Below are 16,713 nucleotides of genomic sequence, written 5' to 3'. Positions count from 1 at the left end.
AAGAGGAAGGTATATTAGCAGGTTGGGGGGGACCCCAAGGTTTGCAAGGTTAAAAAAACAAGCAGCTTCAAAAAAAACCAAATAAAGGGATGACCTAACAGCAGCCCAGTAAGGACAGAACATGCTCATTAGGCGCACTGTAGGAGATGGACTGAGGAGGAACAAAGTAGTAGGAACCCAAAATTCTCCACACTGCAACTTTTTGTTGCAAGCTCCGCTTGTACTTTACTGTGCTCATTTTTTAAATGTTTTAAGACTCCAATTGAATACCCTCTTACCTTGGGGTGAGTCCCATTTAACTCAATAGGATTCAGTTAGGCATGCACAGAACATTGCAGTTAGTTTTGTTTTAGAAGTAGGCGTGGAGATTGTAGAAAGTTACAATGGCTATGCAGAAGTTGATCTTTTCAGAAATACTTTTAAAAATATGAGGTCATCTGTTACATTTTCCATTTAATGAGTGGTTATATTTTGAAAATAAGTTGTTAATTAGATCATCTGCTATGACTGCTGGGACGGGAGTGCTTTCACATATCACAAAATAAGGTCAGCAGACTGGCTTACTGGCTGACAAAAAGTGGAGCAAAATTGACAATTGGATGAATAACAAGCAATTAAGTTTCCCAGAGGAAATTTTTGTTAGCCAAAGCCCACCCTAGAATCATAGAATCCTAGAATCCTAGAGTTGGAGGAGACCACAAGGGCCATCGAGTCCAACCCCCTGCCAAGCAGGAAACACCATCAGAGCACTCCTGACATATGGTTGTCAAGCCTCTGCTTAAAGACCTCCAAAGAAGGAGACTCCACCACACTCCTTGGCAGCAAATTCCACTGTCGAACAGCTCTTACTGTCAGGAAGTTCTTCCTAATGTTTAGGTGGAATCTTCTTTCTTGTAGTTTGGATCCATTGCTCCATGTCCGCTTCTCTGGAGCAGCAGAAATTTTATTTTTTCAAATGTAAAATGTTTATTCGTTGAATGAGGATTCTTGGTTACCGTTTTTATTGCATTACATGTTTGAATTCATGTTTCACAATAGCCTATATTCAATCATTGCTGCTAATTTAGCCTAGTCCAATGACTTCAGCCTTCAGTTAGATTCCTTTCCCAAGTACACAAAGAACTTTAGTTTGTTGGATATGGGGCCTAGTGCAAAAGAGGAGTACGCATGTCCAGCAACCTTGTAATACCACATGTATGCCCCAGACTTGTATTTTAGGTACTATTTCTCTGTAGATGTTCATGCTGCTTCTGCTGCAATATTATGGGGGTCATATGTGAACAGCACAGTCGCCATCTCCTTAGAGAACATCTCCTAATTCCCTCAATAAGCAGAGTTATGCTATTGTCCAGGTGCTCTATGCAGAAGCCTTAATTTTAAACTTTCATTAAGCATTGCTGCTGAGTTCAGAGGTAGCACATATGGCCACTCTATCTGAAAAGCACTTCACATTCTTGCTGCTTTCTTCCTTGTTACACATTATAGACCTGGAATAGTAATTCATTAAAAAATGGCTACAAAAGGGTCCAAATCCTGCATGATGTCAGTCAACAGCAGCTTGTGCACTGTCTCAACAGAGTGGTACATGCTCTGGTTATCTCCCGCTTAGACTACTGCAATGCGCTCTATGTGGGGCTACGTTTGAAGCTGACTCAGAAACTACAATTAATCCAGAATGCGCCAGCTAGACTGGTGACTGGAAATGGCCACTGGGACCATATAACTCTGGTCCTAAAGGATCTCTCTTTGCTCCCAGCACATTTCTGAGCACAATCCAAAGTGTTGGTGCTAACCTTTAAAGCCCTAAACTGCCTTGGCCCTGTATACCCGAAGGAACATCTCCCCCGCCATCATTCAGCCCGGTCACTGAGGTCCAGCTCCGAGGGCCTTCTGGCGGTTCCTTCACTGCGAGAAGTAAAGTTACATGAAACCAGGTAGAGGGCTTTCCCGGTAGTGGCGCCCTCCCTGTGGAACACCCATGAGATGTCAAAGAGATAAATAATTATACAACTTTCAGAAGACAGCCCTGTATGGGGAAGTTTTTAATGTCTGATGTTTTATATGTGTTGGAAGCTGCCCAGAGTGGCTGGGGCAACCCAGTCAGATGGGCAGGGTACAAATAATAAATTTTTTATCATGAATGGATAGGATTCATCAGCCATAAATACAATTGGGAGAGTGGGTGAAGTCTGGGGCAAGTTCTGAGGGACAGATTAATGGTGACGTGCCCATTAGGACTGGTAGGGCAGAAATTGGGGAGACACACAGTAGGTGGAGCCAGAGCCAGTAATTACCAGAGCCATCTTAATTTCAGTTTTGTCCCCATCTTCCTTGCTGAGTTTTATAAGGGCGATGCTAAGATTAAGGAGGAGAAGGAAACTGACAAGCAGTGCCGCCTTTCTAATCTGGGTTGGGAGCTGGCTGAGGGCAGACTGAGGTTAGTGGGGCAGTGCCCCATTCTCCCTGCTGGACAAGCCACCACTTCACCAGATGGAAAGGTCTTGAGGGGCCACATTTGGCCCCTGGACCAGAGATTCCCCACCTCTGCTCTATTGGCCGCCCTGCCTCCTGTCTCTCACCTTTGTTCTTCACCTTCTCTAGAGAAATGTCACCAATCTCTCTGAGAAAGAAAATAAACCGGCTGATACAGTGGTACCTCAGGTTAAGAACTTAATTCGTTCCGGAGGTCTGTTCTTAACCTGAAACTGTTCTTAACCTGAGGTACCACTTTAACTAATGGGGCCTTCTGCTGCCGCTTCTGTTCTCATCCTGAACAAAGTTCTTAACCTGAGGTACTATTTCTGGGTTAGCAGAGTCTGTAACCTGAAGTGTATGTAACCTGAAGTGTCGGTAACCCGAGGTACCACTGTAATGATGTGGAACATAAAGTCAGTGACTTTACCCTCCTATTTACCACAGGCCCTGATCAAATCCTTAGTGAAATTCTGAGAGAACTGGGAAGAAAGGGCAAATCCTCAGGATTTCAGGGCTGGGCCTGTTGCACACCAGGCTAAAGTGAATGATTTCAGAAAGCGCCAGAGCTGGCCAAACACATTTTGCTCCCTGAGGCAGAGGAGCTAATGGAGTTCCCGTCATCGAGACAAGGTGAACAGTACCCAAGGCTGGTCAAGTTATTTTGGCACCTGAGGCAGAAAACCCGGCAAAACCCTCACAATAAGAAATGCCAATAACAATCAGGTGAATGGCTAGCAGTTTGCTGCCCTTTCATAACCCCCTTAGTCGCCTCATTGTAAATAAGGTGGCGGGCAGTGAGGCAACTTAAATTGGTTGTGCCCTTTTATACTCCCCCATGCCCAAGATACAGAAAAAAAGGCTGGAAGCCTTGGGCACCTCCTTTCTCACCAATTCTGCCCTTCACTGATCTTCCTGAAATCCCAGGGATATTTTTAAGAGTCATAAATGGAAATAAAAAGGTTATTTATTTATTTATTTATTTATTTAATACAATGTTGTCATACTTAAGAGTAAATCCATTGAAATCAAAGGCTTAAGTATCTCCAGTCAATTTCAATGGGTCTGCTTCGAATCTTTTAGTTGGGAATCACCCACCCAATGTATTTATATTGAAATGATAATAGTTCAAAATGGGTGCTGTGCAGCAGTGAACAGTAGTAGTCGGTGCCCATCAAAACTGGTAGGGCGAAAGGCAGGGAGATCAACAGTAGGTGGAGCCAGAGACAATGGCAGACTGAGCCACTCCTTGGACTGAGGCAGGAAGTAATGAAACAGGAAGGTGGGGCTGTCTGGAGGTGGACTGAGGTTGGTGGGACAGTGCCCCATTTTTCCTCATGGGCAAGCCTCCACTGGTACTGAATCTATGTTTTTAAAATGGCATTTATGTATGTAAGTTTGTCATTTCATAAAATGTAGGTATCGCTTGATTGTAGGAAAAAACCTCAAAGCGATTTACAAAAAAAGATAACAAAATTATCACTTAAAAATTTCCCACTGCAATGTAAAATTTGAAGAAGATAAAACCACAATAAAACAGACTAAAACAGATTACAACTCCGAACAACTGATTTGGCTTATGTAAATAAGAATGTCTTCAGCAGGCACCAAAAGGAAAGCACCTGTCTGGTATCAATAATATTATTGTTTATTGAATTTATATACCGCCCCATACCCAGGGGTCTCAGGGTGGTAGGCAGGAAGTTCCAAAGTGCTGGTGTTGCCAATCTAAACAAGTTCTTACAGATGCGGTGTGGGTATTATGTGGCACTTGAAAAAATGACCATTCCGCTGATCAAAGCGGAACATCTGGCACATCTGGGGTAAGGCAATATCGTAGGTAAACAGGTCCCAAGTTGTTAAGGTCTTTGTATGCTAATACAAACACCTTGAACTCTGCCCAATAGCAAATTGGCAACCAGTACAAATTGGCAACTCCTGAGCACAGGTGTTACAGTATGTGCTGAAAAGGCCTTACTACTGTCAGCAATCGTGCTGCAGCATTCTGCACTAACTGCAGCTTCTAGGTCAGGCACAAAGGAAGCCCCACATACAGCGCATTGCAGTAGTCCAACCTTTAAATAACCAGTGCATGAACTACAGTGGTACCTCGGGTTACATACGCTTCAGGCTACATATGCTTCAGGTTACAGCCTCCACTAACCCAGAAATATTACCTCAGGTTAAGAACTTTGCTTCAGGATGAGAACAGAAATCGTGCACCGGCGGCACAGCAGCATCAGGAGCCCCATTAGCTAAAGTGGTGCTTCAGGTTAAGAACAGTTTCAGGTTAAGAACGGACCTCCGGAACGAATTAAGTACTTAACCTGAGGTACCACTGTACTGTGGTCAACCTCTCCTGGTCCAGGAGTGGCCATAGCTGTTGAACTAGTTGCAGTTGGTAAAAGGCACTTCTAGCCACTGAGGCTACCTGAGCCTCCACTGACAGAGCTGGATCCGGATTATTTAGAACAGATTAAAATCAAGTTATGGTATGTACACAGCCAAGGTCTGTGGCCACCACTTTTCACAGGAAGTCTTTAAATTAGAAGATGTTGAAAGCATGTTTTCCCCCTAGGTCTTCCAGCTTTAACTTCATTATCTTCTATAGCCAGAGGACTTCAGTTTGTTTTTAGCCCTAAATCCATTGCTGTTTCTGCAGGAGTTGCTGTGTGAAGAGTCTATTTAATGGGAACCTTCAGCAAGAGAATATCTAATGCCCCAAAGGAAAAGGTAAGAACTTATCCTCTGTAACTAGGATCTTTGTTAAGATTGGCCCATGGGGCTTGAGACCTGGGTCTTTTGTGCTTCTTCTGAGATCTCCTGTTCCTTCCGATAAACCACTTAAAAAAAAAAACAAAAGAAATACTTTGCTTATACAGTGACTGGGCACACTGTAAACCGCAGCTAGTGACATCCCACCCAGGAAGTTGGTTGGTTGGCATCTGTCTGTCTTGAAAGACAATGGAGGAGTGCACCTTTGGGGCTGACCTGTTGGAAGATTATGTCTCCTGTGGCTGTAGAGACTGATATGGGTGAGACATGCTTTGTTGCAGCTAGGGCAGATGAATGCGTCTGATTGTGGTGCTGCAGATGCACCATTGCATTTATTCTCTTTGCCTAACACCTAGTAGTCATTCCTCCTCTGGTCACTGCGATTGCTTGCAAGATATTCCTGCACAGCAGGGTTGATGTTGCTAGCTTTCATGTCAAGTTTGCAGACATCTTTGTAGCGCAGAGTTGGTCTGCCCAACGGGCCTGGTGCCTGAAGCCAGCTCCCCATAGAGCAGCGGTTCTCAACCTGTGGGTCCCTAGATGTTGTTGGACTACAACTCCCATCATCCCTGAGCTCTGGCCTTGCTAGCTAGGGGTGATGGGAGTTGTAGTCCAACAACATCTGGGGACCCACAGGTTAAGAAAGGCTGCCATAGAGCAAGTCCTTGATGATCCTGCCATCTTCCATTCTGTAGACATGACCAAGCCACCTACATACCACCCTAATTTGCCCAGAGGTAATTTTATGTCACTGGCGTTTACCCCAAGTCTTGAAAGTACCAAGCAACACTCCTCAGTATAGTATTTCAATAATATTTAAAGCACATTGCTTCCCCGAAAGAATACTGGGAATTGCAGTTTACCTCTCAAAAAGCTACAATTCTGAGCACCCTTATCAAACTACTGCTCCCAGGATTCTTTGAGGGTGTGTGCTTTAAATGGATGATGTTCACACAGGAACTCTGTGTTGCTAGGTAGCTATGTTAAACACAATAAGAAGAAAACATCTCAATTTAGTGACTGAATTAACTCCCTATTCTGAAACAGGTGTCTACTTATGAATCTGCTATACGTTGGCAGATGTTAATTCATCTTAGCTTTGTATCGAACAACTCACTTGGTAAGCATAGGTGACCAAGAATTCCATGCACATGGCGGAGGAAAGATGAGCTGATAGAAGGATGGATTCTTGATTTGGAGCCTGCTTGGTCTCCATGCTAGCTGCAGAGAAAGTAATTTTTTCCTACTAGAAGGCAATTTTTTAAAAGTAAGTTGCTAAAAAGTTAATGGTCCGAGTGTTCATTGTGGATGCAGAAGAGGAGACTTTCCCTCCTTTGCAGCCAAGATGACAATGCAGACCTCTGGTTCCTTAGCAGGTGCATATATATTTTGGAGGCTAGCAAATTTTGTGGGTTTTTTTTATAAAGTGGTGCTACACTCCCCCTCCAAATAATCTGATTTCAAGCAATGGGAGAAACGAACTGTCAAACTACTTGCCTTCTATCTACAATAAGGTTTCTGTGGCTCCCTCTGTTCCAGCTTCAGGCTCTACTCACTGTGAATCTACATGCATACATGCTGCTTTCAGATCAGGTGAACTTGCACGTTCCGACATTTAAATTAAAATCTTGTGTGGATGACAAGTCAACACATTGCATTTTAAATATTTTTTTATATATATAAATATGGCACAAGAGAACATTGAACAGTGTGCCTCAAGCATTTATTTCTTTATGCCTTGGGTACACACCTTGAGAAAGCTGACAGTCTTTACATATCCTCGTTGGCTTGCAGATCACCTAGCAACAGTTTTCTTTAAAAAAACAAAGTGTAAGCTGATTAAAAAACAAACATAATAACAACAAAAGGAATATCCATCACCTTTCCAGCTTTTTTTGGGGGGGGGGGAGGGGGAGACACACTCAAGGCAGGCCAAACCAAAACTAGGATCCTTGCCAGCAGAGGCATACACCCATCATAAATCTTTCTGCTCGCCTCCCCCACCCACAATGCCTTCTCCTTAAGAGGTTGGAGAAGACCCCCGAGCTTTAGTTGCAAATCGCACCCAAACCCCATTCCTCTCCACTTCCTCTCTTTGGGCCCTGCTGGAGCGCAGTGACGGAATATCCAACATTTCTCCAGTGGAGCTTTTAATTTTTGGGGGGTTTTGTTTCCGGGAGGCCTTTAATTGCAAAGCCCCAAACAAGGGGACCCCGTAACAGCCTTAAGGAACATTATTATTATTATTTTGTTTTATTCAGGGGCAATATACGCCGCCCGCTTTCCTGCCTCCGATCCTCCCCCCCCCCCGCCTATCTGACAGAATAGTTGCACAGGCTTCGCCTATTGGAATTCCTCCTGTGTGTGGACTGTTGCATTCAGTGTGGGCTCCTCCAGCTGCTCTCAAGAGGGAGAGTTGGGGGGGGGCAGATGCAAATAACTGTGGTATAGTGTGCATTCGTGTGGGGGGAATGTGGTTTAATGTGGGGAGGAAGAGGATGGACCCCCCCCCCCCAATTTCTACATCTCTCCCTTTCCCTTCCCAACATCTCCGGGAAACACAAGCAAAGGGAGGGATAAAAAAACCCCGAGGTATCAGCATCAATCCCGTCCTCCAGCCCCACCCCTCCGCCCCTGACTGACGCTCCTTCCTCCAACCACACCCGCCCAGGTCCTCCTCGCGGCCAATGAGAACGGAGGAGGGCGGAAGACTTCCCACCCACCCCTCCACTTCAAGGCTGGTTGAGCTGTGCAGGTAGGTTGCTGAGGGGGGTCCGCGAGCAGCTTCCGACGGCCGTGCGAGGAAAAACACCGGGGAGCCCCAAATTAAAGAGGGGGGGTGCGTGAAGGGGGCGCAGCGGGTGTGGGGGGCGCAGGTGAGCAGGCGGGGATGGGAGGAAGTTGGGGGGGCAGAGGGGGGTGGGGGCGTGACGTTGCAGATGCATGCTACCGGGTGGAGAAGCAGGAGGAGGAATGTAGCTGAGGGAGGAGAGGGGAGGGGGGGAGAGAGAGATTGGGGGGGAGGTGGGGGACCCCCTCCCTCCCCCTCCCCGCGCGAGTTCTTCTCGCATCCACGCGCGGGCATGCACACTCCGCCCCGTCCACAGAGCGCAGGGCCAAGTGGCTGGTGGGAGCCCCGCGCCTGCAACTTTGAGCGGGCAGGAAGAGAAAATGGGGAGTGAGAGGCGGAGTGCGCAGCCCTCTAGCCTTTGCAACTACTCCGAGGCAGGCCATGGGGGGGGGAGCAGGAGAGGATGTGGTTTTTTGGGGGGGGGGTTGGGGGAGAGGAGCAATGGTGGGCATGGTTATAATGGTGCGACTTCTCTCCCCCCACCCACCTCAGCGCCGCCACTCACTCCGGACCCCACAGAAGTGCATTTGGCCCGTGGGATAAGGCGCAGTGTAAGCAACTTTCGAAGTGCGTTGCGAGGAGTAGCTGAAGGATCCCGATCAGCCTCTGTGCCCACCCGCCCGTCCATTCTGCCCCACGTAACAGCGGGGTGTATATACGGTGTATATACATATATACCTATGTAGGCAACCGGCTACTCAAAGCAGGCCAGACTGAGGGACCTCCCTGTTATCTGCTGGGCCCCTGTCGGGATCTGAGCAGTTTCAGGAGGCGGTTTCCTTGTGGCCTGGGCCAGGCTGGGTTTGAATCAGGGTCTGCCCCAGAGTCTTGCCCTGCTGGCCTTCAGTCCTGGAAAAATGTGAGATTTATTATTATTATTTATTATTATTATTTTCACTGGTTTTCCTTTGCCACTGAACAAGGGCAGCCTTCCTCTTACAGGTCTGGGTCTGGGGGCTTTGGGGCCAGAGAGTGCGGCATCTTGGTGGGGTTGGACCCTGATGCCTCTCCTTTTGGAACTTATGCTGGAGCTGTTGCGGATTGTCAGGGAACTCGGAAACCCCTTCAAAAGAAAATGAAAGAAATAATCTGGGTGTCTTTAATGAATTTTAATGAGTATACAGTAGTTGCCATTTGGCAATAAGTTGTGGTCCTAGGTGGAGTGGGGGGTGGGGGAGCATTTCTAGGAAATTGTGGAAGTAGGAGAAGCATCACAAAAAAGTATTATAATTTTTTTTAATTTTAAAAGCAAGGGGAATGTGGCATAGGGAAATGGCAGATGCTCAGTGGTAGAACATCTGCTTTGCATGCAGAAGGTCTCAGGTTCAATCGCTGGCATCTCCAGGTAGGGTTGGGAAAGACTGCCGTCTTTTCTTGGAGAGCTACTGCCAGTCAATATAGTAGTTAATACTGAGGTAGATGGACAGCAAGTCTGATCTCAGCCTATGGACCCCTCATCACAGGGTAACCTCCAATGTTCTTCACTTTAAATGTCTTCTTACCATTCCCTCAAATTTGCAGTGATGTGCAGTGATGGATTTTTGTGTTTGTGCAGACAGAAGCATTGGGTTTTGGGGGGAAGGTGGAGCTTAAACATTAAAGATAGTTGTGGTAGTTCAGTCTAATAAATTCCAGTGAAATTCAGAATTCCACCGTAAAACAAATTTGGACTAAGAAACTAAAGGAATTAATTTAGCCCCCCTCCCCACCACCCAAAGGACACACACACATTTTTGGAGGAAGGGTCAGGGGAATACCACCTCCTTGCCCCCTTCTATTGCAACAGATTGTGCCTTGCAGAAAGAAACATTATAGCACCCAAGGAGAAGCCAGTTGCTCTGAATTTTTAAGGTGATTAATCCCTTGAGGGGTTTTTAATGGGTGCTAACATGTTTTGGATTTCTCATTGTTTCTCCGGAAACAATATGAGAGCACACAGGCACACTTCCTTTGAGCGCAAAAGCATTCACAGCCGGAGTGAAGAAGAACTTGTAAGATTGGTAGTTTCTGAGTAGTCAGAAGAACTTGCAAAAGTAGGGTTTTGTTTCATAATTTTTAAAAACCTCTCTGAAATGTTACATGTACCTTAGAGCTGTATCTGCTCTGGTGTATAGAAACTGGACACCTGACTTTTGGGTGGGTGGCGAAATTCTCTCCTATCACACCTGCAAATACCTGTAATATGGAATACTGTACTAGTAATGTGGACTGATACTGCTCTTTTACAGCTGATCTGTTGCAACTTCCCTGGTGAACTGTCTTCCTTATAAAAGGAAACAAAAGTTTTGTAGGCATGTTTACTTACTACAAATAAATCTTAAGGCTGCCAATCCAAGATTTTGTAATATTCTATAATTGGATTTTCTTTATCATTTAAATATGCCCTGGACGCTGGGAAATATTTAATGATATAGGCACATAGCTGAATAGCAAAAGTTTATTTTCCATTGTAGATTTTATTGTTGTTAGTTGCTTTGGGCACTTTTCATTGCAAGGTGGGCTATGAATTTTCACAAATTCAGTGGAGTACAAAGCAGTGTCTTCCCAAGTATGAAATTTTCACAAACAAGAGCTGCAACTCTTTATGGTCAGAAGGGTAGATGATCTTCGACATTAACTTTTAAAATTAAATTTTATGGAATATAAAAGGTTGCTGATTTGAACAAAAATGTTTTACAAAAACAAAAAACAACCAGGAGCAAATTCAAGACACATCAGAAGTGTGGAAGTGTTGGATTTTAAAAACATGGATATTGCTTTCAGCTGAGCAGGGTCAATTTCAGTTGTGCATGGTTCCTACCATTTAAAGAAAAATAGTAGTTTGCTCGGAAAGGTTAGTTTTGGATGCAATCTGAAAATAAAACTATAGTTATAAATTTTGCTATATGGAGGAAGCTTCTGCTTTGTCTATGCGGCAATAGGTCCTTCAAAAATTCATAGCTATGTATTGTTAGCTATATCAGTTGGGATTCTTTTTTATTTTGCAATTAAAACTTCACATTAATCAATCTGTTATTGGTAGTGTGAATGATCTGGGGGGAGCAGCAGCAAGATAGGGCAACAATAAGCTGTTGTGAGTTTCATGGGATTTGGTTGACAAACGTTTGGAGGTTTCCTGAATGCCACAACTTAGAGTGGGGCGTGGAGTCTTCTTATTTTAAGTATATGTTAACTCTTATTTTAATTCAACATGGCATTTTAAACACCATATTCCAAACCCACCTCCTTCTAAGCTAGCACACTAACTCTGTGTGTAAACATTTTTCTGTGCACACATCTGGCACCCAGGTTGTATTTTGGGTGGGGATAACAATGGGTAATGCATAAGTAACTGCTGTGCCTTACTCCAATAAGATTGGTGTATGGGCTAGGCACTACAGAAGTGAAGGTTGCAGCTGCTGCTGTATATTTCTACAACAGTGTTTTCGTCTTTTGTCTTTTTCTTAATTAACGAAACATTTATTTTCATTTTCAGAAAGGGCAAAATATGCTTAATGTATGCTTATTCTCCTTGTTACACCAGCATTCCACCAGTGTTTATGAGATCACTTGAATAATAATAATAATAATAATAATAATAATAATAATAATAATTTGTACCCCGCCCATCTGGCTGGGTTTCCCCAGCCACTCTGGGCTGCTTCCACAGAGACCAAAAATACACTAAAATGTCACACATTAAAAACTTCCCTGAACAGGGCTGCTTTAAGATGTCTTCTGAATGTCAGGTAGTCGTTTATCGCTTTGACATCTGATGGGAGGGCGTTCCACAGGGCGGGCGCCACTACCGAGAAGGCCCTCTGCCTAGTTCCCTGTAGCTTTGCTTCTCGCAATGAGGGAACTGCCAGAAGGCCCTTGGCGCTGGACCTCATAATTTCCCACTTGTTTGTAGTGAGTAAAAATTTCCCCATAAAGAGCAGACCATTGGCAAAAGGCAATTGCATCCTAGTTCCCTGCTTGTCCACTTGATGCAAAAGACAGAGATGAGGATAGCTGTGTGTGTGTAGCCATTATATAACTGTGCTGTAGTTTGGGGTTGCAAACAAAGGATGGAGTATGGTTTCACACAGCTTTAAGATACGTTCCACACACACATGCACATGCATTTTCAGTTTAACAGTACACTATAAACATTTTATCTTACAGTAATTTTTTCAGACTTCCCAACCAATCCTCAGCAACATCCTAACAAATTCTTGGCTTGCTTGCATTAGCTTTCAGCTAGGTTCCTGCGGGCCGGGGAACTTGTGGCCTCTAGTTGTTCTTGGACTTCATCTCCCATCAGCCGTCAACCAGTATGACCAATGGGCAGGGAATTATGGGAGTTGTAGTAGTCCAACAACATCTGGAGAGCCACAGGTTTCCCACCCCAGGGTTGCTGGAAAGCACAACTGCTGATTGATTGGTTGGCTAGCAAGCAAGTAAGTGGAGGAGGGGAAGGACAATTGCTTCCTGAATTATTGTTTGCAAAACTAGGGAAAATATTCTGGAAAAACCCCATCGGAATTTTAGCAGTATAGTGTGAGTCCATTTCTTCCCATCTTCTCCAATTTTGCCCTCCTTTCCCCTCCTGCTCTCTCATATGCTAGATGTATACTTTATGTGTCCCATTTATTTCTACTGTTATATTCATTTTGTTGCAGGCGCCAGTTTCCTTCTTTCTCAAAATAAGAGAGATCTTACAGCGCTAAAGAAACTCCTTGATTACGGGATTCCACATCACTCTTGGACACTATGGATTCTGCCACAGTGTGCTATAAGGTAAGATTTTATGTTTGTCAATAGTGTGTGTGGGGGGTGTGGAGTTCAGAAGAGGTTAATTTGAATCTGGGTGCAGCCCTCAAAGCTGTTTGGATTCAGTTGTCAAAGTGAGATACATTTGCAGTTCTATCTCCTGCTAGAGGAGAGTGATTGTCTGCAAGTCTTTTCCAGTCAACACTACAACTATTTAACAGGAAAATATAATACGATTCATTCTTTACTGATGTTGGTTAATGCCCGGGAAATATTTTCTAATCCAGTTTAGGTGGTTAGGTCACTTTTCTTTTACCCCACATGTTGCAGAAGTCAAGTGTTGAAAATTTGTTTTTTTCAGAAGCACACCACCAGCTGAAAGATTATTCATCTGGTCATTCCTGTTGTCTCTGTTCTGGAACCTTTCCATGTCATGCATAAGTTGCAGAAAGACTATTATTATTATTATTATTATTATTATTATTATTATTATATTGCCTTTCTCTATAGCCTGCCCACCCCTTGCATTAGGGTAGTCCTAGTGCCTTCCAGGTGTTGTTGGACTCGAATTTTCATCAGCCCCAAGCAGCATTGCCAGTGGCCAGGGATAATGGAAATTGTAATCCCAACAACATCTGGTGGCCTCCACATATTCCTCAGCTCTGCATCAGAGAACCAGTTGTATGGTGGAAGCCCGAAGCTTCAATCTTTTAACAAATTATACATTGTTTTTGTCCATTTGGAGAGTCCATTCTCATAAAAAGCAGCTTGTTATTTGTGTTTTTTGATTGAACTGCATATTGTATGGAGGCGGTGTTAGAGAATTCTGATTTTCTGTATTCCTAGTTTAAGACTTGTGGTACCTTCCTCTGAGTTGTGTGCACTACAACATTGTGTTCACACAAAATGCTTTTCTCGCCTTACACTCAATGAGACCATGCGATAATGGCTACTTTTGATCTTGTAATAGTTTTGCTGCCATTCACGCACACATAGCAAAGAGAAACCTGTGTTTTACAGAACTGACATTTTGGATGCAAACTTGTAGCTTGAATTCACAAACTCTGGTATATCCCCTGCCCTCTATTTTAAATAAATATTACCAAGCCAGGTAAAATGTTCATATGCTGTAGAAGGCAAGAACTGGAATGTTCTCTTTGTGCAGAAATGTGAAACGAGTGAAATGCAAACAGCAGAGATAGTTGACAATGAAAATGCAAATAAGAAAATGCGTTGGGTGGAATAAAATTAATTTCAAATGGATTTAGCCCTGGTCCACAAACAAACAAATTTATTTCATGAATTTCATAAAATGGCACTAGTAGGTACTCAGAGAGTGGTAAGTGGTCTTTGTTGGAGTTGTGCTGAGTGAGGTGGCTGCTGAAAGGCAGCTGATTTTTGGCGTCATGAAATTGTTAGTATTTGTTAACTAATTTTCACTGTCAGGAAGTGTGTGGAGGTTGCTTTTGAGACTTTTCTAACAAAATAACTTGGCTGCCCTTTTGAGTACTGTGCACCTTGTCTTGGGAATTGGATTGCCACCTGCTATTTCACACTATGGGCTGGCCTTTGGTTTGAGCCAGTGTTTATTTCTGTCTCTCTCGAGAGGGGTCTTTCCCCTTTAAACAAATAACCTGGTGGTCTTAAAAGTTCTTGGGGAGTACGCTGTTGGGAGAAACAAGATAACTTGACTTCTGACATGAATGTGTAGCACAACACACTTCCACATGCTGCCACTTTGCTAAGTTAGCAGTGGGCCATTCGTAAGCAGAGCAGTTGAGAGAGACGGTACCTGGAGTGCATGCTGTGCTTTCCAAAATGTCTTTCTCCACTAGTGTTTTGTTCTGTTCCATTTTTTTGTTTTTTCACTACAGCAAAAGACCGGGAATACACTAAATGAACTTAAAGTTGACGAATTATCTTACTGAGCACTGTCTATATGCATACCCAAAGTGCATTGCCTCCGACCTGTTTGCTACCATAGTTCCGATTATAGAATAAAGAGAGCATGCAGTTGTGGATAAAGAATGTCTAATGCACATAGGGGTAGCCAATGTGGTGTTCTCTACATGTTGTTGGAGTCCCATCAGCCCTGGTCAGCATGTTCAATGGTCAGGGATGATGGGAATTACATCTGGAAGGGACTGTTGGCTACCCTTAGGTTTGGCGTTCAGGAGTTGCTGAAAGCTCTCTTTCCCCCACCCTCCATTGACGCTGCAGTATTCTGTGCATCCAGACTAGGTTGACAGATAGTTAATCTGCCAGTAGCAATCTACTTCTCCACATAGATTACACTTGCTAGAGTGAAGTGCTGGATGTGCTAAAATGTTGGCACAGAGGGGACTAATCCAACATTATGTTGACAATGTAGAAGCTTCTACAGAGAGTTACGTAGTCTAGTCTGGTTTCTTCATGAAGACTGTCATAGACCTAAAAAGTTCCTGACAGATGCCTGTCTAGTGTTTAATTGAAAAGCTCCAAAAAAAAAAGAAACCCCATTGCCTCACTTTCCAGGTTGTTTGATTACTGAGCAACTTGTTAGTTAATGCATGCTAATAAAGGTGTTTTCTGGCTGCGGATGTTACGGTTAGCAGGTTTCCTTCTAGTATTTAACTTGAAATCAGCCGCCTGTAGTTTTTTTTTTTTTTACAGCATTGCCTGTTGTCCTACTCTTAGATCATTTTTCACGTTCAGAAAAGCATTTTAGTCTTGCAGCAATTCTATAAAGTAGGCTAGACACAGAAATAGTGAGTGGTTTAAGGCTACCATCACTTGGAAAGCTTTGTGGCGCTCTCAAGCACCATTTGGAGTGGGGAAAGGGTTAAGCATCCCTCTCACCCTCACCAGAAGTGGCTGTTTCTGTTTTCAGGTTTGAAAAGGGTCATTGAGCTCCTGTATGCTTAACAACCTCCTTGCTCTGTCATGCTGTCTCTTTTCATAACGCAGACAATGGTTCTCCATCTTGCTTCCGGTGCCATTTCTGACCTCTGAATATCATCAGCTCATCATCCTTGTTTTCATAGCTAGTTTCCTCACAGCATGGAAAGTGGGGAAACTAAGTAACTGCTTGAGAGATGCGCCAACTCCCCTAAGGTGTGTCTCCTGCTGTTAGTGCCCATCAATGAAAGGCAGAAATGCAACTTTAAATGTGCCTGTATGGTCCTCGTAAAGGGATTGGAGGTCATGAAGGGAGGTGGATGTACAGTTTCATCCAAACTTCCTGTGGTGTTCTTTGTTCACCTGTGAGCAGATGCTTTCTATCTGAACTGCATGTTTCGTCTTTTACACGTTTGGAAATGACATCTTTCACGTAACAGAAATGTCTCTTTTGCAACTATTAATCGGCACGCAACGAAATTCCATGGCTGTTCTGAGACAGCTTGAATGTGTGTGTATAAAATCACTGATCTGGCTCCCTGCCTTAAAACCATCCCAGCTTTGTAGTGTGGTGCCCACTATACTCTGCACAGTATCTGTGCAGAGAAATCTTGCCCCAAAAGACAAAATGAAATCACAAACGGTTCTTTTATAGTTCACTTCAAAGGACATATCCACCCTTCCTTCCATCCTTTCCAAACTGTGTTGTTTCTGCTTTGCTTATTATGGAATGTTTCCTTTGTAAAAATAAAAAAAATAAAATTGAATAATAAAATAAAATAAAATTTATTATTATTATTATTGTTTTATACCCCACCCATCTGGCTTGGCTTCCCCAGCCACTCTGAGCGGCTTACAGCATATCTAAAAACACTTTATAACTAACTCTGCTGTCTTCCCCTGCCCCCAAATCCCAGTGTTCCATAGGAAAAATAAATCATTTTCTAGGGATGCTTCATAGGTTGGCATCTGGAACTGCCTTGGGGCTTTCTCTTCTGAGGAGG

General features: G+C 43.8%; 1 protein-coding gene across 16 annotated transcripts in view; it reads left to right on the top strand.

Annotated features, from left to right (window-relative positions):
- Positions 1-2,407: 2,407 nt before the first annotated feature.
- The window catches only part of KANSL1 (KAT8 regulatory NSL complex subunit 1), a 154,262-nt gene continuing 139,956 nt past the window's right edge, over positions 2,408-16,713 (top strand). For 5 of the 16 annotated variants that reach the window (XM_083708473.1, XM_083708467.1, XM_083708465.1 and 2 more), the window contains exons 1-2: positions 7,934-8,002; positions 12,742-12,859. The gene's annotated coding sequence lies outside the window, so the exon portion shown is untranslated. Of the gene's footprint in view, positions 2,438-5,134; positions 5,206-7,933; positions 8,124-8,622; positions 9,563-12,741; positions 12,860-16,713 lie in introns of those variants that run through there. The other 11 variants (XM_083708474.1, XM_083708481.1, XM_083708475.1 and 8 more) reach the window with 8 other exon arrangements.

The sequence above is a fragment of the Podarcis gaigeae genome (assembly GCF_964106915.1).
Source record: "Podarcis gaigeae genome assembly, chromosome: 13".
NCBI lineage: Eukaryota > Metazoa > Chordata > Lepidosauria > Squamata > Lacertidae > Podarcis > Podarcis gaigeae.
Note: the sequence above shows the minus strand (reverse complement) of the source record. Positions and strands in the feature narration are given on the sequence as shown.